Below are 25,318 nucleotides of genomic sequence, written 5' to 3'. Positions count from 1 at the left end.
TTTTCAGGGGGTGGCCCTCAGAAGAGCCGGCTCCCGAGGCCCCCCTGCCTGCCCTGAGGTTCCTGCTGCTGCCTTATACTCAGCACTCTGGGTTGGGGGGGATGGGTCCTCGGACCTTCTGTTTGCCTTCCCCTTAGATCCGAGTGATCTCGGGCTCTGACTCTTGGGGGGCCGTATCTTTTGATCCAGGTCCAGGAGGAGTGTTTCTGGGGTCGATTCTGCTGTTTGTTTTGAATTTCAATGCCCTAGGAGCATTCCATTTGAGATCGGTAAGGAAGGGTTTCTGGAGCTCCGAACTTTAGCTTTCTCTAAGTTGCTATCTTGACCGGAAGCAATATTTTTATTTCTTACACACTGTCTGTGCTCCCCTTGAATGCAAGACAGCCTAATATGAAGGCTGGGAAATCTCCCTCCTGCCACTGCCCTCCTCCATCACTAGCTATTTTAACACATTACTGTGGCAGCATACATACACATATATTATAAGGACTGGGATGCCACAGATTAGGATTGTTTCAACCACTGTGTGGGGCTTCTTGCACTCCACTTAAAAAAGAGCATTGCTCTTATCTGATTGAGGATCCAGGTGGAGCCATGCCACAGGACAGAGTCTGGTCAGCTATTCCCAGTTCCCTAGAGAGAGAAATGAGGATTGAACTAAGGGTTAGGCTTAGCAATTTGCCCATAGCAAGGAATTCACTGTCGACAGAACCCAGGATTGCTCTCCAAAACCTCTTAGAGAAGGAAGCAGTGAATTATTCAATAACTTGGATGTATTTAGGAGATATAGAGTGGATTCCTAAGAGCTAAAATAAAAATTTAAATACACAAGTTTGGAAGGCATCACTGCACCTTTGACTTGGAGACCTTGTGATCCCGCCAGTGGAACTCTAAGAGATGTCTACTATTTTCCTGGCACATCTCTGCTTCTGGAGCTGTTAAAAGCAAATCATCTCCATATTGAACTAAAGTAGAACCTTTAAAAATGATAGGAGTTAAGTCCTGCTATAAAAGTTGAGAGAATAAATTTGAAATTTCTTAATAACCCTGAGTCAGAAGAGTTCATATCCATGGTAAACTTTTCCAGGTCAAAGCAAATATTTTTCTAGAATATTTGTGGTATGAAATTATTATTCCTTATTCAATCAATATACGAGAAACTGACATTTTTTTTTAATCAAGACATGCTTAGAAGAAAAATGGATTAGTATATCCTTGATCATTAGACAGTCTTAGATATAAACAGGAACTCTATCATAAGGTTGGTATCCCCTTCAAGTTCTCTTTATCTTAGATGAGATAGTGAACATAAAGAGTTTTGCAGACATTTTAAAAAACTACATAAATGTCAGCTATAATTACTTTGGTTATTATTATTTAACTCTGTACTAGGATTGAACATAGGTTGGTCAGAAGTTTCAATACTGGAATGTTGATAGGATAGTTATGCAGGCAAAAATGATGGACATTAACAGCTGGGATTTATGGAGAGCTACAACAGTTTTAGCATTGGACATGACTGGTTAAACACTGCCGATGATAAAGAAATATAAACAGTGCTGAAAGTTACATTTCTCCATGTAGGGAAAAATCATAGGCTTAGGGCTAAAAATGACCATGGAATCATTGAGTATAACTTCCTCATTAAAATAAAAAGAAAAATGAATCAATCAATAATGGAACTAAAAGTATGAATTTACAATTTATAAGGCACTGTATTAAGCCTTTTAGATGAAAAAAAATGTCTACCCTTAAGGGGCTAATATTTAATGGTGAAGAAGACATACATATATTATGTAAAACTAGCTACATTCAAAACATATAGAGTAGATAAAATGTCATGTCAGAGATGAAGTCACTACCAGATTGGGGGGGATGAGGGAATAGGGATATTTCCTATAGAAGTCAGAATTTGAGGCAAGACTTAAAGGAAATCAGTAATCTTAAGAAGCAAAAGTGAAAAGGGGGTACATTCTAGGTAAAAAAGGTAATCAATGTAAAAACAGAGATACAATAGAAAAATTGCATGTACAATGAAGAAGTAGGCCAATACAGTATGGCTATAAAGTCAATGGGAGGAGAACAAATTATATGATAAGTGAAGAGGTAGGAAGTGTATAATGAAGAACTTTAAATGCAAAATAGATGACTTGGTATTTGATCCTACAGGGATTAGGAAACACCTTGAGTTTACCGAGAGGGATGTGACATGGTCAGACCTATTCTTTAGGAAAATTACATTAGCAGTTTAACTGGAGCCCAAAAAAGGAAAAGTAACTTGCTTAAGATGACATAGATTGTAAGTGTCAAAGCTGGGTCTTGAACTCAATTTTCATGAGACTAAATTTAGTACTCTTTTCTTTATTCTGTGTGCTTTTTTCAAATAATGTGATGACCATGAATAGACATATCAATAACCAGTAAGTAAAAGTGTCAACTGGAGGGGCTCAAGGAAACTCCCTAGTGGATATATAGCAAGTCATACTTGAAACAATGTCCTCTGGGATGATATATGGGCAGGTGTCCAACTACTTGACTATTGAATAAAGCCAAAATATTTGATCACAGAACTTTCCCTCACAAAGAGTTATAGAAATAATAAACCTAACTTTCTGGCTCTTTTTCTGGTTTAAAATAAATGTGCATTAAATCAATATATTTGGATTTTTTTAAATTAGAAAACTTAAAATTGTCATTGAGACTCTCTAGATTTTAGACTGAGGATTGCCTAGTGGAGGACACTATTTAATTTTCTATAAAATCTGTTATGAGACCAATTTATTTTCTTTAAGCTATAAATCCTAATTACTTGTGTTTTGGAAGTCAATGAGTTTTAGTGGGTATTGTGACACTATGTTGGGTGGGATGTCAGAAAGTGAAGCTCTCAGATTGCTCAGATGGAAATAAATAAGCCAGAGGAATAAGAAATACCCCCAAATATACTTGACTCTTTTACATCTTATTAGAACATCTGAAAGGGTACTTCTTCCAATATTTACCTTAGATATTAACTGTGAATAGCTTTATAGATGTTTTATAAACTTGAATTGTTATATAAAAGTGTCTTCATGATTCCAGACTTAGGAAACCCTTAGTTTTATAAGTGAGATAGCACTAGGTGTGCATTAAGACTGAGGGTTGTCCAGCATAACTGAAGAGTTGATCACAGAATTCAAAGTTTGTGAGTTAAGTCTAGGAAAGGAAGGTGTTACCAGGAGAGTCTTACATGCCAGGATAGGGAATAAACAATTTATCTAGTAGGCAAGAATTAGCTATTAGAGCAAGAGTACTTAACCTGGGATTTATGAACTGGTTTTTAATTACTTTGAGAACTATTTCATTATAACTGGTTTTCTTTGAATCCAATATGTTTTCTGCATGCAAAAACATTATTCTGAGAATGATCTGTAGCTTCAATAGACTCTAAAAAGGATCTGTGACAAACACACAAATACACACAGTTAAAAACTTGTTAGAGGCTACTGAGAAAAGAAATTGTATTATGAAAGCTTTACCTGGACCTCTATTAAATTGTCTAGATTAGATTTTAGATAAAAAACAAAAAAATGAAAAAACTAAAGATTTAACCCTGGAAATAAAACTCTCTATAGAGACCCTTTTTAGAGGCCTTTCTAAGTTTTATATTAATAGAGAATGGATACCCACAATAAGTAGATAAATTAAGAGAACCATTGGATACATTTGTGAATCTAAATTACCAAATGTACTCTATTTTCAGGTGCTTAATTGCCTGTTGGCAAATGTACCTTTTGGCAAAGTGCTGAGCTACTGTGATATTTCAAAGACTGTGGAAAAAAAGAGTGAACTACCACAACACTGGAGAAAAGCTCCTGTTTTCCCAAATTTTAAAAAAAGGAAATAGAATGGATTCTGAAATATATATTCCATTCAATTTGATTTTGATCCCCAATAACCTTCAAAAATTAGTTGTAAAAGATATGGTTAGTGAAAATTTAGGAAATGACATAAGATCAGAAAGAGTCAATATTGGCATTAGCAAAAACTGGTAATATTAGAGTACCTCTATTTTTTTTTTTCAACAGGATAATTAGATTCCTATATTAGGGCAGTGTAGAGGACAGGGCAAAGAGACTTATCTGTATTTTAAGAAAGTTCCTCATAGTATTATTGTATAAAAGACAGAGAATCATGGGTAAATATTAGTATACCAATATATATAAATTTCTTAAACCTTTTTCTTCTGTCTTAGAATCAGCACTGTATATTGGTTCCAATACAGAAAAACAACAAAGATTAGGTATTGGGGGTAAATAGGGTTATATAAATAGAAAGTGATCAAATATAAATTTGCACCCAGCACCTCCCATATCCAAGCAGGGTTTACAATCCACCAAGCTACCCAGCTGCCCTAATTAGCATAGATTTAGACCTCATCTTCTTGACCTTTTGCTGTATTTGAAAATGGCGATTGTCTTTTAATACTGAATCCTATCTCCCCTATTGATTTTTTTACATATCGCATGCTTGCTTCTCACTTCCTTTTCCTAGATTATTATTCACAATATAATCCTAAACTGTGAGTATATTTTAAGGTGATTCATGGTCCTGGTGTCATCCTTTTGTACATTTTTGCTCTTAGAGGCTCTATCTGTTCAAAAGAAATTAAATATTAATCTAAGATCTAGCTTTCAAGAGATACAATCTCTATATTTCTAACTGCAATATTTCTCTCTTGAGCTCTAGTTGCATATTACCAAATACTGATGTATTGTAGAGATGTTTTGTTCTTAATCCATATTTACTGATTGGTCATTTTGAAACTGGTTATTTAGCTGAACCCCCAAAAATTATTAATGGTTTCATATTAGTTTGGAAAGGGGTTTGATTTCAGGATTTGTATTTACCTATATGCTGTTCACTAGTTTTATCAACAACTTGGATAAAGGAATAGACTATATGAATATCAAATTTGCAGATGGCATAAAGCTCATTGAAATAGGTAACACATTGGATAATAGTCAGTATTAAAAAAGAGTCTTGAGAAGCTAGAACACTGAGATAAATCTGAGGAGCTAAAATTAAATAAGAGGGAAATATTGTTTTTTTGTGAACTTGACAAGTAGATTTTTTTTAATTGAGATTACATGTAGATACAATTTTCATTTATAATTTTCTGATATTTTACAATCAAAATTCTCTCCCCTCCTCCCATCCTTCCTTCCTCAGAAGGCAGGTAATATGATATAAGCCATCCATGTGCTATCATACTATAGATATTTCCATGTTAATCATGTTGTGAAAGAAGACACATATTGCTTACACTAAAGAAAATTGCATGGAGGAAATAAAGTAAAGAATAGTTTGCTTCAATCTGTCTTCAGACTCCATCAGTTCCTTCTGTGGCTATGGATAGTCTTTTCCATCATGATTCTTTTGCAGCTGTTCTGGGTGCTTATATTGCTGATAATAATTAAGTCTTTCGCAATTAACATTGTGCATTATTGTTTGTACTAGGTACAATGCTCTCATTTTTGGAGTATAAAACATCAACTTTAAAACTATACGTTGTCAAGGGGAAGGGGGTAGGAACAGCTAGATGGTTCTGTGGATTAAGGGCTAGGACTAGATCTGGGGGGTCCTGGGTTCAAGCCTGACTTCAAACACTTTCTAGCTGTGTGACCCTGGGCAGATCACTTAACTGACATTACCATTCTTCTACCTGGAACTGATACTCAGTATTGATTGTAAGGCAGAAGGTAAGGATTTAAAATGAACAAACTATGTTATGGGAAGATATTGAAAGATAGCAGTTGTTTTAAAAATATTATGTTTTAATGGATAACAAACTCAATGTGGGTCAGTAATGTGATATCACAGTCAAAAATGCTAAAGCTTTATGAATCAAATTTCAGAGAAGTCTGTTTTGTAGGAATGAGGGATAATAGACCCACTGAACTCAATTGCAGGCAGGCCATATCAAGATTACAGTCTTCAATTCTGTCATTCTAGCAGTGAAATGACATGAAAAAGCCAGAGTGCATTCAGAGGAATGCAAACACTAAACCAAAAGGCCTAATTTTCATGCCAGATGAGAAGTGAATAAAGGAACTGGGCACAATCATCCTGAAGAAGAAAAGGCTATAAAGGAATATGATAACTGTTTAAAGAGAAAGGAGAAATTTGAATTGTTTTGCTTGCCCTAAAAGAGATGACTAGACAAAATAAGTATAAGTTACTAAGAATTCAAATTTAGCTTTGATATATGGAGAAATGTTTCCTAACAATAAAAATATCTGAGTGGCAATGACCATCACTGGAATTTGTGATTCTCTCCCCACGATAGGAGTCTTTAAGCAATTTCAGGATGACCACTTGGCTCATATGCTATAGAAGGGATTTTTCAAATATAACCTATATTTTACACAATTTGAAGTCAATTCCAGTTGTTATGAGATTTTGTGAAAGTTTTCTTAAATTGTGTTGGTAAGAAAAGATGATTTTATTTTATTTTTCCTGTTGGGAAGCACATAGTTAAGTCTGTCATGGAAAATTGGAAATTTGGAGGTTTCATTTTGCTTATGGAAAAAGTACTGGATGAAGAAATTCTATAATAATATACCAAGAAAGACATTCAGGTATTGTTATTCTCATCCCTCTATTTTTAAATGAAGAAGAGGCTAGCTTTAAGTGGTCTGTAACTAAAATCTATTTTCCATTACTTCTAAACTGATCTAGACCCCAGCTGCCACCTGGTTATTTTATAAGTAGATCTTTAATTGATTCATTAATATCAAAATATTACCTCTGTGACATATCTAAATATTGTCACTCATGGCCATTCTTCTTCATATAACAATTTGGAATTGCAGTGGGCTTTATTCTGCACTGATAATTTCCAGTTAAATTGATGTTCAAATACAATACTATACTACAGGAGGAAAGCATTCATGTGTCCCTCATGATAGTCTGATTATTTTGGATAATATTCATTACAACAAATCAAATTAAATAATTTGGCTGTCTCCGAGACATTTATTGTAATGGAATTTCACCGATACCATATGTGATAGCTAGCGTAGGGCCAAGTAGCTGAGATGTTTGGAGCATGTTTTTACTAATCAAGTCAAGTTCAGGTCTGATCTCTAATTATCTAATTTGCTTGGCAAAGAATTCACAATTTGATGTCTTTCCAACCAGGAATATCAAAAATCCTTATAGTTATTCACAAAGATGACCAGGCAAAATGAATGTTGATATGTTCTCTGAAAATGTATGCTCAACAATAAGAATCTATTAAGCATTCATTATGCTGTATTCTAGGTACTGGAGATACAAAGAGAAAAAAAATAAGGAAACTCCATCTCTGTCCTCCAGAAGCTTATATTCTAATAGAGAAAAAAACTCCAAAATCAAGTCTTCTGGGTTGTGGTTCCAAACCACCATCTTAGAAGATGAAAGTAAATAGAAGCTAGATGTCTTGTATTTCCATTTCAGAAAGATATTGTGAAGAATGAATAAGTAAAACTACTGATCTCAATTATGTTGTAATCCATTTTAATATAGATTTCATTTTGCATTACAAAGCCACTTAAAATATTTCTATTTAGTTATACCTATCATGCTTTCTGTAACTATTCCACAAACTCAAATATAGCTTTTAGAAAGAATGGGATTACAACCCCAAAGAGATAATAAGGAAAAAGACTTATACAAGAATATTCATAGCTGTGCTCTTTGTGGTGGCCAAAAATTGGAAAATGAGGGGATGCCCTTTGATTGAGGAATGGCTGAACAAATTGTGGTATATGTTGGTGATGGAATACTATTGTGCTCAAAGGAATAATAAAATGGAGGAATTCCATGGGGACTGGAACAATCTCCAGGAAGTGATGCAGAGTGAGAGGAGTAAAACCAGGAAAACATTGTACACAGAGACTGATACACTGTGGTACAATCGAACGTAATGGACTTCTCCATTAGTGGCAATGCAGTGATCCTAAACAACTTGGGGGGATCTAAGAGTAAAAACACTATTAAAAAACACTATTCAGAGGAAAAACTGGGAATAGAAACACCGAAGAAAAACAACTGCTCTATTACATGGGTTGAGGGGATATGGTTGGGGATGTAGACTCTAAATGAACATCCTAATGCAAACACCAACAACATGGAAATAGAGTGGAGGGAGGGAAATGATATGAATTTTCTAAATTGACTAAATTAATTTTAAAAAGAATGGGATTGCAATATTAGAATAGTAAGAGATAAATAGCAAATTGGGTCCCTAAATGGGGATGAGACATATCCCATTTCATACAGCTAATTAGTGGTTAAGTTGACTTCTTGTTCATTGCTCCTTCCAAAAAACACTGCTCTATTGCTCTTATGCATTTAAATTTTACACTGATAGCCAATGGAAGGAAGGGAGTTAATATCTGTCATTTATATAAAAATGTAATAAAAAAACCCTTAATATTACTATCAACAATAGCAACTATTAAATGTAAATATTAATTTTTCTTCTAAGACTACTATTTTTTTGTATTTAATTCAAATTGTTTCTTGGCATTTTTGGCCATTAAAAATTCATAACACTTTTTAATTAATCATAGACTATTTAGTGTGGCAGAAACTTTAGAGATGAGCTAGTCAAACATCCTCAATTTACAGGTGAGGAAACTAAGGCTCAATAGAGTGAAATGAATTATGCAAAAGGTTACATAACCCTTAAGTAGCAAATCTGGAATTTGAGTCCAGATTTCCTTACTGTAGGGTAGTGTTCTACTGATTACTACCTCTGTGATCTTGATCAAATAATTTAATCTCTTTGGGGTTCGGTTTTCTAATATTTAAAAGCAAGGGTCTGTTCAGAAGATGAACTCTAGGGTCCTTTCCAATTCTAAATTTATTTCACTAAAACTGAATAACATGTTTTTTCATGGAAAAATAACAAGTTTTGACAAAAATAACAATACCTAGAAACATCTCTAAGAGGTTAAAGAAGAACATTGATTATCTGTGTTAAATAGCATTGGAAAGTGTGAGTCCTTTTTCCTCCCACATAAAGAAAGCTTGGTTAGACCTAAGCATTAATGAACTACATTTCGAAAGAGGATTGTGTTTCCATTGGGCAAGCTAAATCTTAATTAAAATTCATGAAAGATATGTTGTTTCTCCTTACTGACACTAAATGGACTATTGATTGTTTCTGCAAATGGACTGAAAGCAAGGATGCTGTCATTTATTTCCTGAATTGAAGTCTGAAGATACAGAAAGGCTTTTGGCATTGTTATATATTAGATAGTGCCAAATTGAAAGTTTCCTCAAATGAGGATTATGGAACATATATTGCTTGTCATATCATTCCATTTATTAGTGGTGTATCTTTATTAATAACATTTATATTTAATAAAAATATATAGAAGTGGCTGATCTTGTAGTGACATCTTTTCCTGTGCCATTGTTTCTCCAGGAGACATTCTGAGTACTTAATGTTACAATTATACAGTTTTAGAAATGGAAAGGGTCTTAGATCTAAGATACTCACAACCATTACATAGATGGAAAAATTGATACCCAAAGAGGCTCTGGCTTTCTGAAGGCCATACCGTTAGCTATTTGTGTACCTTGGGCTAGGACTCATCTTTGATTCAGTATTCTTTTGAGTATTTCCTATTTGTCAATTCAAAATATTTTATAATATAATTAAGCACTTAATATGTTGTGAGTTCAGGATTTTATATAGCCATGAGTTCCAATCCTTTCTCACAGTTTTAAGCAAAGTGAGCAGAAGCAAGTCATTTAAACTTTCTGTAACTTAAGTATCTTTCTAACATGATTATATAGTCATTAAAATCCTCACACAGATCAAATCAGAGCTTTAATAAGGTAATATACTATTATATAACATAATTTATATAATATATAATGTATGTACCTTATATAACAGTGTATAATGTATTTTAATAAAGTAATGCCACAATTACCTATCTCTAAACCTGTCTTAGGACAATGGAATGAGGATGTAAGGGAAAATAAATATAAGATAGCAGGAGATAGTTCATACATCTTCCCAAGACTACTAATCTGATTGTCAAATGGAAGAAGGGCTAGCCAAGGGATAGATGATCAAAAATCTGCACAAGATATATCAATGTTTGATGGCAATTGGATGGCAATGTTGATACTATGATAGAGATGTGTCACACATCTTTTCGATTGCTCTCTCAAACAGTCACAGGTTGGGTGCAAGAGAGCTGTTAACTTGGGTTTTAAGATTTATCCCTGTAGGCGATGATACTAAAACTACAGCTCATGAAAAAAAAAAGCTATGTCCTATTAAGAATCAGTCAGTAGGTTTAATAAGCTTTTAGCAAATATAAATGTATTAAGAACAATTGGCTTAAAGTATTTCCTTCAACGTCCTGGTACACCACACCCATTACAAATATATAGGACGTCCATGAGAAGAATGGACTTAAATGTAAAAGTATAATAGTAATAGAATACCTAAAGAGTGAATTTGTTGATGGGAACAGTCAGATGATTGAGTGGACAGACAGCCAGGTCTAGAGATGAGAGGTCTTTGGTTCAAATATGGCCCTAGACACTTCCTAGTTGTGTAATCCTGGGCAAGTCACTTAATCACCCCTACATAGTCATTGCCCTTCTGTTTTAGGATTGTTATAGACAAAAAGTAAAGATTCAAAGAATATATGAATAGATGTGAAGGAAAAAATAACATATAATAACCTGATTCTGAAAGGTCTAGAAGGTCTTTCTTTGTTAATAGATTCTGTAAGAATTAAAATAGTTGAGGCAGTAAACTGTAGTGATTAAAATAGTGGAAGATATAAATTGTTGTAGATATAAGAGTGGATGAGTAAATTGTGACCGCAGAAAATATGTTTTCACTACAGTGTCTTGTTTTTAAATCAATATATAAGGTGGTTGCCAGGGAAAAATTCCCAGTTATGAAATATACCCAAGTCAACTAGGTTTTATAGAGATTTTAATTAATTAATACAATGAGGAATTAAAGAAAGAGAGAAAGAGAGAAAAGGGAAATAATGAGAAAAGGATAAGCCGGCCCAGGACAGCCCTGGTCAACCCAGGCCTAAGCCCTAAAAGATCAGTCAGTCCTTAATCACTCACCATAAGATCTGTCCAAGCAAGGATTCTAGTGACACCAGGCCAGCTTCATCTCAGCTGTCTCCACCAGCTCAATGCCTGAATCTGCATGCAAATCCAAATGTCCTTTCAGCTCTATCTGAGCACCTATTTAAAGGGAATTTTCTCCTTTGTCACCTCCCCTAAATCCTTACATCTACCAATCACAGTAGACAGTTTTCAAAGGACAGACCATTCTTAGTTCACACCTAAGAAGCTGTAAATTTTTAAGTAATTCACACCAGGAAAGCTCTGAGTAAGTTCCTCACCTCTTTGTTCCTTGTAAATTCACAAGTTGCTTGACCTTTATAGGTACTTAGCACCCTTTTGTATTAGTCCTAAAATAGGCGTGGCTTAAGGAACTTTTTGTCTTACTATAGGTATGGGTTTAAGTACTTTTCATTGTTCAGAAAAGAGTTGACAACTTTATCTTCCCCTAGGGCAGACTTAAGTAGGGGTGGAGTAGAGGTCTCACATTCCTGATCTAAGTACCTTCACTGCCCAAATGGTGAATGGTCCCAATAGGGAATTTTTAAGGTTTACAATCCTAACCTTATGAAGTAGGGTCTGAGAATTTTTTAAGGTTCACAATTCCACATATAGGTATTCTTATGTATAACACTGCTTTTTTATTAAGTATTATTTTACTCTGCTCAATGGTTGTATTTTTAAATTATAAATATATACATATATATGGATAAATACATATAATCATATATACACACAAATACATATATGTTTTATCTATGTAAAGCTGCATAAATATAAGTACATTTTATTCATATATTTATGTTTACCTATTTATATTTGATTAGATAAATAGATAACCCTGTAATAACTTTGCTATAGACTCCTTGGTATATATTATAGAGAAAGGGGTTGACACTGGGGAGAAATAATTGTTGTATAATTGAAAGAACAAACATTTAATAAGTAATGCTATCTGTTGCTTCAGCAACAAAAGATAATAAAGATACAGAGAATAGGGTAAATTCATTATTGATCCAACCGTTTCTCACAGTGACTATAGTCATGTGAGTCTCTGCTGAATTCCCTAACAAAACAGAGTTATGGGCCAGGGAAATGAAAAGGATCCAACCACTACATTGCTTAGAGTCAGTTCTAAGTGGCCTCCATCTGTTTCTACTGTAGTTGCCCCTCTCTCTACCCCTATGGACTCTCTGATTCTTGCCAGTTCTTTTTTTTTTTGTCTCTCTAAAATGCAATTTATAATTGCTGCTGCAGGTTAAAAAAATCAGTCTTCAAATTTTTAGACCATTGATACCTGGGATGAAGAAAAAATAAATACAACCTGCAACTACCAATCTTTTTAGAATAATTTCCCATGGTTACATGATTCATGATTTTTTCCCACTCCTTGAGCTGACAAGCAATTTCACTGGGTTATACATGTATCATTGTTCAAACCCTATTTCCATGTTATTCATATTTGCAGTAGAGTGATCTTTTAATGCCAAACCCCCAATCATATCCCCATGCGACTACCAATCTTTAACAAGTTAGCACCTCAGAAAGACTGCTAGAGAAGATTATTAGAAATACCTAAAGAGAGATATAAATAAAAGATTCTGAGAATTCAGAAAAGGGAGGTCACTTCATAATAATATGCCATGCATGTCTCAGGTGCTTAATGGATATTTGTAAATTGAATTATGCTACAGCAAATTTCAATTAATGTTTTATTTCTCAGGGGAAAGAAAGCTTCAGAATTTCTGGAAATGAACAAAATCTTCAGTTTCCCAACTCCTCTTATATAATCCATTTTATCTGCTTATCCCACAACTTTAGTAACCAGATCTATCTGAATGCTCATTTAAATAGATAGAGACTAGATCTGTGACTATAGACAAGGCACTTAAACTCTGGGAAACTCTTAGAATTTCAATTGCTAACAGTTACTGGTTGATATGGGAAAAGGATGTTTCCTTATCAGAAATCCTTATACTAATGGAATCACAACTCTGGGCCAAAACCCACCAACAGCTCTCATTTATGCGTGCTTTACTGTGTTTTTCAGGTGCTTCAGAAAAAAATTTAATGCCTCCAGATTACCATTATAAACATTAATGATCATCATTCTAATTATAGTGGAGTTGCTGAATCATTAGATATTCCCAGATGACAGGAATGCCAGAAAACAGGGAATTTATCCTACCTGTATGCAGTGCTTCCTTAGTTCTCTTTAGTATCTGAACATTATCAGAGCATCTGCTGCATTCCCAATTCTCTTCTAATATCTAGAGACATTTTTGCATCTTCAAAACAATTTGCAAATAGGCTGTAGCTTTCACTACACTCCAGGGAAGCATTTAGAAGGGAGAATTACTTGTTTATCACAGACATCCTGAATCACCTAGCAAAATGTGTGTAGAGAAGACACTCAACTTTTCCATCCTATTGTGCTTTTTGATTCAAACAGACTCCCAAGGGAGTGAAGGGAGACCACCAAGTCCCAGGCAAGATGTTGTTTTAGAAGAAGTCATTCTCCTAAAACATTCTCCTAACCATTCAAAGGAACAGTTCCAGAATGCTAGGAGCAAAACAACAACACTAAAACAAAACAAAAAAAAATGATAACCACAGTAACAATTAAAAGTAAGTTCCCCTGACCTGTAGAAACAAACACCAAAACTATCTTTCTTGTTGTTTTCCCTCTGATATCTTCCTTTTGTCATTCCTACTTCCACATCCCCAGAAGCTTCTCTCAGTGAATGGAAGACAGCAAGCAAAATCTAATAGGGAAATTATAGACTTCCTGACCTCAGGACCTAATGGAATTGACTGGATTTCCCTTTTAGAGAACACCTTTTTTAGATTAAAAGCAATGCCACTGGGGCTAAATATCCATGCCAATTTTAAAAATATCTCTTAATTTGTTCAATGCCATTAAATCCATAGAAACAGAAAAAAAAATGCCAGAAAATAACACTGGGAGCAATAGCCAAAAATAATAAAAAATAAAATACCTCAATGATTATTCCTTAGACTCTCAAAGTATTTCTAATTATGCTATATTTGACAATAAAAATTTCTTCATATTCTCAGGAAAGGAAAGTGAAATATTCTTGAAATTTTAAAAACTGCACAAGATTTTCATTATTTTTTTGAAAAGTATTTGAGATGTGAGTATAGAAGGTAATTTTTTCTGAGTACTAGAAGCCCTGGGCAGGATAATTTAGTGAATTGAGAAGAAATTACAATATTTTTCTTATTGAGTGTTTTGGCATATGACATACTGTCTTAATCCCTTTTTTGATAACAAAATTAATTATTCATATTCCTACAGTGCTTTAAAGTTTTCTTCTCAATAGTCTTGAAGATAGAGTACTTATACCATCATTCTTATTTTACAGATAAGGAGATTTAGGATCTGAGAAAATAAATAACTTCTCATCACAAAGTATCAAAGGTAGACAAGTTCAATGAATATTTTATTACATATTTCACTTTTATTGAATTCAATTTATAAACCCGCAACATAATTCTTGTATATATCCATTTTTTAAAGATACTTGGAGGCCCATTAATGATCATAATAAGAAAAACTAATGAAAATCAGTTCTAGAAAGAACATCATGTCATTCTGCTTTTGGAATCACAAATTTCTGAAATCTTTTATTTTTATTAGATAAAATTGCACATATTATCACATATTTATTACATATTATACAAAATTGAAAAAAAAACCCTATATAACTAAAATGTCTAACATGAAGCAGCTGTTTTAACAGTGATATAATCGAACACTATAACACATTTAGCATAGCCAGATGTAAAAAAAAAAATACAAATAAATCTAGAAAGTTCTTTATGGAGAATACAAAATTAAAAGTGCAAAACCCAGATAATGGAATACACATTAGCTTATAAAAAATAAATGAAAATGAAAAGTCAAAGAATCTTGATGGAGACATTTGTGGGATTAACTTAAATGATGTTATACATTGACATTAATTACTCAAGATGTAATCACTAAGTAAATTCAACTGTCAAAACTAATTCTTGATGTTAAGATTTAAGATTTAAAAAAGTTAAATGATAAAACATGAAAATAATCTTTTGTAGCAGTCCACCCCTAGCTATGGGCAAGGGAAACAGTTGGTATGTACAGAGTATTGCATGTGGCTGGGAAAGCCTCTGACCCTTGACCCCAGCTTCCCCCAGGTTAAGTGGGAACACAGGTTTCTTTGTGCTCACCTGGTTAAGAGAAACCACACCTATACCTTGTCATTAACCAATGATGATCATCCCTATGTACTGTGTATATTTGCATATCAAAGAGAATAAATAGGGCCCAGCCAGCTCCTCCTCGCTCTCTTCTACTCTTCCTCCCTTCCAGGTTGCACTGATGGCTGTTCTTGCTGTTCTTGCATCTTTAATCTTTCTCTAAAAAGATGTTCTCTTTAAAGATGTTCTTGCATCTTTAATCTTTCTCTATCATCTCTCCGACCTGTGTGGTATTGAATCTGGATCTCTGGACTGGTAAAAGCCTTTGGAAGGGTCCTTTGATCAGAGCTTGGCTGTGGCTCATTGGTAATTAATAAAGACTCATTCCTGCCACCTCATATCTCTACTTCGACTCCTTCATCCCCCTCGTGGTATCTAAAACTTCTATCCTTTCTCTATCTTCCTACCTTAAAGCTTCTCTCTCCCCTCTGAGGAAGCTTTATCTTTAATGAATACAATGATAATAGTGCCTATCTTCATAATTATTAAAACTCTGAATGTGTATAATAAAAGACTAAAGTTAAAAATAATATTCATATACTGGAACTCCTTCTGAATTAGTCCTAATATATATTTTTCTATGAACATGTCCAAAAGTGCAGTAAAATTTAGAGTTCAACAATATAATGATGTAATCTAAGCAATAGTTAGGAATATTTTAAAACAAATGATCCTCCATTTATTCCCCTTCTATTTAATATGGCTGTGTAGGTTGAGAATTGGACTCAAACATGGATAGATCCTCAAAGCCCTAAATCTATGCTCTTCTTATCCTCAATAGAAATGCACAGAGCAGTTATGGAGAATATGTTCCCTGAATACCAAAAACAAACCAATTGAGAAGATTAAGTACATACGTCTGAAAAGATAGTGCTAATAAATATTTGAAAATTATCAAGTGGATGGTATAACATGGAGAGATTGAGACTATTCAATAAGAAGAAAATATTTGTAGTGATATCTATTTGAGGAAATAAATGAAAAAATAAGTTGTGACTTGAAAGCAAAACAATGGGAAATGAGAACAACTCCACAATTTTTTAAATATGAGAACATAGTAAAAACAAGTTTCATGAGCCTGTTTGTTTACAGTATAGCAAACACAGAACTCATTAGGAGAGACAAAAGAGGAAAAGAACAATAATTAACTTGCAATAAATAACTAATTGAATTGTTTTGAATATCAAACATATATAAAATAATTTATAACAATAAAGCACTACCTTCATGTTAACTATAATTATTTTCCTACTTTTCTTCCTCTTCTTCTTCATCATTCCATTAGTGCTATCATTAGATGCAAAAGAATTTAAATTACTTTTCCTTGGAGTTTTTATAGGAAGAGTAAATAAAAGTTGAATGTAGGGTAAAAGAGTTCCTTGGTTGATAGGTGCCCAAATGAAGAATATTAGTCAGTATTTAAAGATAATATCATAAGGATTGTGAACATCAAAAGTATAAAATCTTTGGCAATAATGCTTTTGTGATAACAACTATGTTGACACTGCTTCTCCTGATTAATATCCTAATGTAGACATACATTTCAACTTATCTAATTCTTACCTGTCTTTATACAAATCTTCCATCTATCTGGTCAGGCAAGCTGTCTTCCTTTTGTTCTTTAGTATTTCATGTGCTGAAGTAAATTACAGTTTTCTGCTTCTTTATTGCTCAACATCATTCCATAAACAGTCCACTTCTTTATCTAGTTATGCATATTCAGGATATTTCCTTTTTCAGTACTTGTGTAAGTGTAAATCATCTTTGGAAATATTCTGCAGACTACTTTAATCCATCATGGATCTTTTCATTCTTTTAGCTCCCTTGCAATTGTGATTTTGTAGTGATTCTGTTGTTTTAAGATTTACAGCCTTACAATGTCACTGAAAGACTATCGATATTTAAAAAGATAGATTTTCATGATATTGAACAGGTTAGGAACATTTGCTGATCTTCACATTTGAATTTTGTTGACTTGGATTGAATAGTCAAACATTTAGAGTTGGAATGAACCTTAAAGTTCAATTTCCTTAATTAACAAATGGGAAAACTGAGGCCCAGAGAATTAAAATTTCTTGCCCAACTTCACATGAAAAATAAAGAGCAAAACTGGTATTTAAATTCAGGTGCTTAAAACCTCCTCTCCTTTGTACTATGTTATATCATAGTTTATTTAATAATACTTAAATTATAGTAACTTGAGCTTGAAATCTAATAATTCAAAAAGAGACATGGGCTAGCGAATAAGTTTTGCAACTTTATTGCCCATAATGTTAAGAAAGATGTCTTTCATCAACATATTTTTTCATAAAACTACTAATTTTTTGTATGTGATTTTTGGCAAAACCCTACCTTACATCTAAAATGGGACTGATACATTGATTAGATAGTTGTTTCTTTGATATATGTTTAACTTAAATAATTATAAAGTGCTATTAATCATATGATTAATTAATTATTCAGTGATTTCTCCTTATTGCTCTATTTTTCACTACAAGTATAAAAAGATACTACTGGTAGATACCAATATATTAAAGTAGATTTATGTGATACAAAAAACTTTCTTGACAAAAACACCACATTCTGAATGTACATGAAATGTGTTCTTTGTTCAGCTTCAAGAGATATTATTTAATAAAACTAATTTAATAGTTATGTGTACATATATTATGAACATATATATGTATATATATATATATATTCCTATATCTGACATATAGGTATCCCATTATAGATCTTAGGCATAGGTATATAAAACTTTATTTCAATATTCAAAGAAACATATGGATTCTATGTAGCAACTGCTTCTCCTGCTTGTTTTTTAGTCTTCTGGCACAACCATTCCTATGGTCACAACATCATAGTGTCCCTAATATGGTGTCTTCCTTCCCAAACATTCAAGTGGTCAGAAATAAACTATTTAGTGGTACCTAATTAGTGTGACCTCATGTATGATGAATCTATACTCTTTGCCAAAAACCCTCCTCTATCAACTTTAACCATCACCAGAACTCCCTAGATTTCTAATTATGAACCTGTCCATAAGAGATTCAAAAACAGTCTTGGACCCTTTAATTGCAATGTTTCAGAAACTATAGAGGTGGAACTTAATTGTGTGTCATTGTGAATGGGACAAACTATGTTCTTCTATTTATCTGCTTCTTTACCCTTTTTCAATCCTTTTCCTAATGCCCTTCTTTCAGAATCCAATTGATTCTAAGAGATTTATGGAAAGTATACAGTTCCAAATAACTGCTCAATTATAATAATGACTAATTGTTTGCTCAAATGTGTATCTAGGCTTAGGCATGTGGGAGTACACATATGTAAAACATGGCAGTGTCTTTTTTGCTTGGTAAAATATAATGCCATGATATTTTGACACATTTTTTTCTAAATTTATTAAATAAAGTATCCTATAAATTATTTACAATTGATCAATTTGGAAGAAATAAATAATAAAATACTATTAAATATATCAATATCTAATGTGGTTTGCACAACTTTGCCTTTTGAGAACATGGTCACTGGTATTACTATAGAAAGTCTCTGTTTCCTAAATTCTAATAAAAACCTGTTAATCTCATGAAATGAGTTCTGTGACAAGTAAATATGCCTTTGCATTTTCTTATTCTCTTGATTTATCTACTCAGTATTGTCCTAAGTCACAAAACCTGATTGTCACTATTCACAAGCTATATGACTTCAAATAAATCACTTTGACTTCCCTGTAAACCATATCTCTATCTGTAAAATTAGTAATTCCATACTAGATGATAACTAAAGTCCCTTTCTGCTCTAATAATCTGTTTTTATGGTGAATGAAAGCTTCCACATGAATTAATTGTCCAGATAAATAGTCTATCCCTTCATACCTTCAAGTGGTTTTTAAAAATAATTGTTTAGAATACTTTTAACACACTACATTTTTCTTGCCTTATTGGACAGAATGACTGAATAAAGTTCGACCTCTTAATGACCTAGAATCATAATGATCACAAATCAAAGGACAATAATATATCTATGTCTGGAAGGGACTCCAGACACCAGCTAGTCAAATATAGCTCTCATTTTACAAATTAGGAAACCAGGTTCTGGGATGTTAGGTGACTTACTCTAGCACACAGAGGCATTAAGTACGAGATACAATTTAAGTACAAGAGAGTTGTCTTTCTGTAATTATTCATACTAATTCTTGATAACTAAGTATTAGTTGAGACATATTCCTCTGTCATTATGGATCTGAAAAGCATTCCTCTCTATAGTTTCCAAAAGAATTGATCACTGTAATAGATAGATATTTCTTGAGGGTGTCTATTAATTGATTCTAGATAACTAATGGATCATGTTTTTCCTGCCCTTCTCCTTTTTCCTCCCACTTCAGAAACCTTTCAACTCCCCACCCCCTTCTTCAGTTTCACTCAGTGTGAACTATGATGCTTTAGAGAAAAATACTCTTTTCTTTAACTCAAGTAAGGGTTTATTTGGGGAAGACAGAGAAGGATGAAGGATAAGGTAAGAGGGATAGGTTTCCCTATTCTCTACAAGGAGCCTTGGTTTGGAGGATATTGGGGAAATGGCAATCAGTCACTAGCAGGGACAGTCAGAGAGATAGGAGGAAAACTGTCTGTCTTCTTTCTTCTTCTCTCAGCCCAGTTCAGCCTGGCTTGGCTTCAATTGTCTTTCCCGGTAGCATTCCAAATGGAATGTTCCTTTTGACTGACAGATGACTCATCCTCAGCTTTTTCTGTCCTTTGCATGTATGCCTCTTTGACAATACTTCCCTTTTTTGTCTTAAATTTGCAACCAGCAAATTTTAATGATGCTTACCTTATGGATATTTCTAGCTATCTATTCTATCTATTCTTACCCTATACTATCTTAAAAATTCCTTTACCTTCCCAAAATAAGAAATCCTAACTTATATTAACTATTCTGTCTACCTAGGTCTATGCTAAGTTTGGGTATAGGAAAATGGTTTAGGTAATAGGGATTTACATGAACACGGTTTTTACATAACCACAAATCATGTAACAATTTGTAAGCCATTCCAACAATTTCCATAACATTTTGAATATGCAACTGTCTTATCTCCTAATGTCTATAAATTTAACTAAGTAAAATTTTCTATCACTAACAATTGCTAACCTAAAATCATAATGCAATCTAACTTCTATATCTAAGTAGTACTATATCTGTCACTACTTTCCTAAGACTTGAACAAATTCACTAAGCTGTCACTATCGTTAGTCATTAAAATATTAATAAAATATTCTAATATAGTTAGTTTTTAAGTACATTAGTATCTACATATGTACATAAGTTATACCTATTACAAATTTACATATGTGCATCCATATAAATTGTTCATGATTTCTGTGCAAACTCATGCAGATAAGAAATATCTTTATCTGTTTGAATTTTCAACATAATTTTTGTGTGACTTTGTGTGATATGCAGCTATCCTGTACGTTGTATACTTACCCATTCCATGAGACATCTTCCTTTTCTATGTAGGATGTGTATGCATATATGTGATGTTAACATGTATGATGTATTCTTATATATCCTCATGATCAAAAGTCCAAAATTTCATAGTCCTTCCATGTCCTTTTATGTTGTTTGTCTCTGGTCGTTCAACTCTAGTCATGTGGTCAGCAAACCAGTGGTCTTCTTACACTCTTGATTGTAGCCCTTTGTTTAAAAATTTTCATTCTGGGGATATGATTGGGGATGTAGACTCTAAGTGATCAATCTAATGCAAATATTAATAGTATGGAAATAGGTCTTGATCAATGATGCATGTAAAACCCAGCAGAATTGCTCAATGGCTGTGGGAGGGGTAGGGAGAGAGAAGAGAAAGAATGTGAATCATGTAACCATGGAAAAATATTCTAAATTTATAAATTAAATAAACTTTTTTAAATTAAAAAAATAAGATCAAATAAAGATTTTCATTCATGTGATATATTAGTATATTAGCCTAGTAAACAACTCTTTTTATAGTGTCTATAAAAATGATGCTTCCTGTGATTTTATATATATATTTATTAAGTTATTAAGCATTAAGTTAACATATCTGTCAATAGGGAAAATATTGGGTTCACATTTTTATCTCATTGTATGGTATGATTTTTGAGAACTACAGAATCTCCCAACCCTTTTTGGAACTTCTATAATTGTTTTCCATTTTGTTAGTTTATCTGTTTTTGTCCCCTTGAATACAAAAGGTAGCAGATGTAGAGAGAAGGATTTTTACTCTGCATTTTGCTTTCTTTGCTTTTTATTTGAATGGAAATGAAAGGGAAGCTTTTGGGGAGCTATTTAGAGAGATTCCAAATTTCACAATTTGTAGGTTCTTTTTTTTAATCCTTACTTTCTGTCCTATTAATAGCTCTAAGGCAGATTTGTAAGACCTAGGCAAGCAAGTTTAATAACTTGCCAAGGGTCACAAATCCAGGAAGTATCTGAGGCCATATTTGAACCACTATCCTCATAACTTCAGATCTGTTGTTCAATCCATTGTGTCACCTAGCTTCCCCCAAACTTGTAGGTTTCTGATTATATTTAACACATGTAAATTTTTCAAAAGGACTGTCCAAAAGGTTTTTGTTGTTTGTTTTTGTTTTGTCCAATGGTTAATGATTTTTATTAAAAATATTTAGCCTCCAGGTATTTCTAATGATTTTCATTCATACTAACTAAATCTTCCATCATTAAAAAATATCAGTTACCAGTGCTAGAACTATATTAAATTAAAGGTTGAACTGGATTCATCTATCTTATTCCTATATCCCAGACCATAAATTCAGGGCTCCAACACATAGATAGCACTTTATTATATTCCTTTAATTAACAATTGTCAAAATGCAAATTAATGATAACTTATTTACATAGTTCTTTATTAATTAACATATTCCTAAAAATCCAATGAGGCACAAAGTGCAAGTATCACAGAAATAAAAGATTTTTTAATGTTGGCAGGTCCTCAGAGGTCATCTATCTCCTTTATAATATACCTGAGAAATGATATCCAGGCTTTATTTGACCCACAGTAATGGGAATCTATTCCTTCACAAGACAACTCATTCTAACTTTGAATATCTCTAGTTAGAAATTCAAAGTAGCACTCTCTTCAATTTCTATCTATTGGTTCAAATTCTATTCTACGGGGCCAGAAAGAACAAATCTTAGCCCTCTTCTACGTGACTGCCCTTCAAATAATGGAGACCTTATTCAAATTTTGAAAAGGTTGTTAATTTTACTAGATCTCCTCCATTAAGAGACATTAATTGCCCCATTTTACAGATGAGACACCTTGAGTAAAAATGGATAAAGTGCTTATATGAAATCCAGGATTTGAAACTAGTTCTCCTCACACTAAACCTTTTATCTTTTCCATTACTGCATCAAAAGAGTTTCTGGGTGCAGAAGACAAAGGATATACTGTCACTTGGGGAATTTCTGACTTGAAAGTTTCTGTATTCATTTTAGTACTTTTTTACTCTTAAAAATTACATAGACATGTATAAAGATCCAAATGAATATACCCATGTAAATTTGTTTTGATAAATTTTGTATTTATATTTTAGCTTACATATTGTAATGTAACATTCTGGAGAATTTCCTATATAACATCTTACTGGGATCCTTGCTAAAAGACACTGGTTATTTTTCAAGCCCAGATAGAGTTATGGAATTAGGTAAAGATGGTCTCTATGCAGTAACTTCAAGAATGTCAGGAAAATTTCCCTGCCCCCTCAAAATTGACTCTACCAGTTTTTGGTGTCTAAGAGTATGTTTTTTGGCTCATAGCTCCCTCTTCTCTTTTTCTTGTTACAATGAAAAAAATCCTTCCTAAGAATAATATTTTCAGTATTAGCAGTCATTAACAACTTTGTATAAATTGATTTAAATAGCCCATTTCTGAGCAATCTTTATGAAAGAATGTAAAGACACTGAGGAAATGGGGATGTCACTAAAGGAGAAGTTTGAGAAATGGAAGTCTACAGAGCACAAAACATAAATTTGTTCTCTTACTTTAATTAGTAGTATGAATACCAGAGCTATGGACACTGATGAAAGAATATGATTATGAACTGCAAATCAAGGAGAATATTTAAATATGAAAAACAAATGGATATATGTTATCTTTCTAAAACTAATTTAAGACATCTAGTATCTGAGAAAGACAGTTTAATATATCTGTTAAATAACCATTTATCTAGGTGCTCCAATTTCCTCTAAGCATTATTAGATGATCTGAAAGTACTTTATCTCAGCCTACATCAGATTTGTTTTCAATAAATTATAACACAATGTTCCCATCTCTGCCTTCATAGAATAACTCTATGAGAACAACTTATCTTTAATGAAACTATACTTGAAGAGATTCTTTGAAAAACTATGTAAGTGTAAGGTCATTATTATAATTTTTATACTGAACACTTTTTACAATAAATACTTTTGAATCTGTTAATGGAAAAAATATCAATTTTCAAGTAATTGTAGTAATTTGTCTTAAATTACCTAAGTATTTAAGGAAGATGAGGAGAAAAAATGTGTTATTCATACTGAGTGACTAAAGCCCTATCAAAATATTTAATATGGATTCAAGGGAATTCAAAGGCCATATCAGTGAAGGGCAAAATCTGGCAAGTCCCAATCAAACAGAAACATTTTTAGATTATGTCTGATAATTGATTTTATGTCTTTTGTCCGAAGAGAAAAACATAGGTAAATCTGAGAAGCTCACAACCACATTAGCCATAGGTTTGTGAATTTTTCAGCTATTATCAAGTCTAAAAAGATCTCTGACTAAGCTCTTATGGGAATTATAATCTGTACTAATAGGAGCCATAAGGACATTGTGACTTGAGAGTCAGTCTTGGTGTGAGAAATCCCTGGGTTCAAATATTACATTAGACTACAAGCTGTGGTACCACGTCCAAGCCATATTTTTCCTGCATCACAGGCAGCTCTTTCAGATTATATAGGATAGTTGTTAATCCGTATCTAGGAAAGGAATTTCAATATAGAAATTCCCTAAACTGGTTGAAATTATATGAAAATTAAAATTAAAAAAATAAAAAAGGATTATAATCTCAACCAATGAAATCATAGATATGTGATGAAAAGCTAACTTGACATAATGAAAAGGCATTGGATTTATAGTCAGAAGAATTGTTTGAATCTTAATTCTGCAGCCTATAGTGAGTTTGGGCAACTCATTTAACACTTTGGAATCCAGATAATCGTGGAGTTCCTATTTAACTTTAAAACCATTACTCCATCTTTTCCATTTGTCTGGTACCTACAATTTTTAGTAGGTTTCATTATATGCTATTGGCATTTTTAAGCATATCAAACCAAATTAGAAGAAATATAGCAGGAAGCAAATCCCTGATCTAAGTTAAGAATAATAAATCATCGTATCCCTTTCCTAAGATGGGATGAATCAAAGTTAGATACAACCAATATTACTTTGTCTACAAAAAGATTTTTTTAAAAAATTTGATGACTTTTGGTATAAGAAGTATACATGTATGCATGTTAACTTTGAAAGAAAAGAAAATAATTCTTAAAAAAATAAAGAATGACCTTATTGGTGTGATTCTTATTTAGTTCCCATGTTTTCCAGTCCTTTTCAGATTCCTTAGTTTTCTCTTGTGTGATTAGATTTTCTGACCTTGAATCTTAATTTGTCTAGAGTTATTACCTGAGTTTTACTATAAGGTGTTCCTAATGCTAAATGCCTAGTTGAAATATCTTTGCTTCATGGATCTTTCTTTCTTTTTCTATATTTCCTTTTCTTTTTTCTTTCCTTCCTACTTTTTTCTTCCTTCCTTCTTTCCTTCCTTCCTTCCTTCCTTCCTTCCTTCCTTCCTTCCTTCCTTCCTTCCTTCCTTCCTTCCTTCCT

The sequence above is a fragment of the Monodelphis domestica genome, chromosome 2 (genome assembly GCF_027887165.1).
Source record: "Monodelphis domestica isolate mMonDom1 chromosome 2, mMonDom1.pri, whole genome shotgun sequence".
NCBI classification, from domain to species: Eukaryota; Metazoa; Chordata; class Mammalia; order Didelphimorphia; family Didelphidae; genus Monodelphis; species Monodelphis domestica.
Note: the sequence above shows the minus strand (reverse complement) of the source record.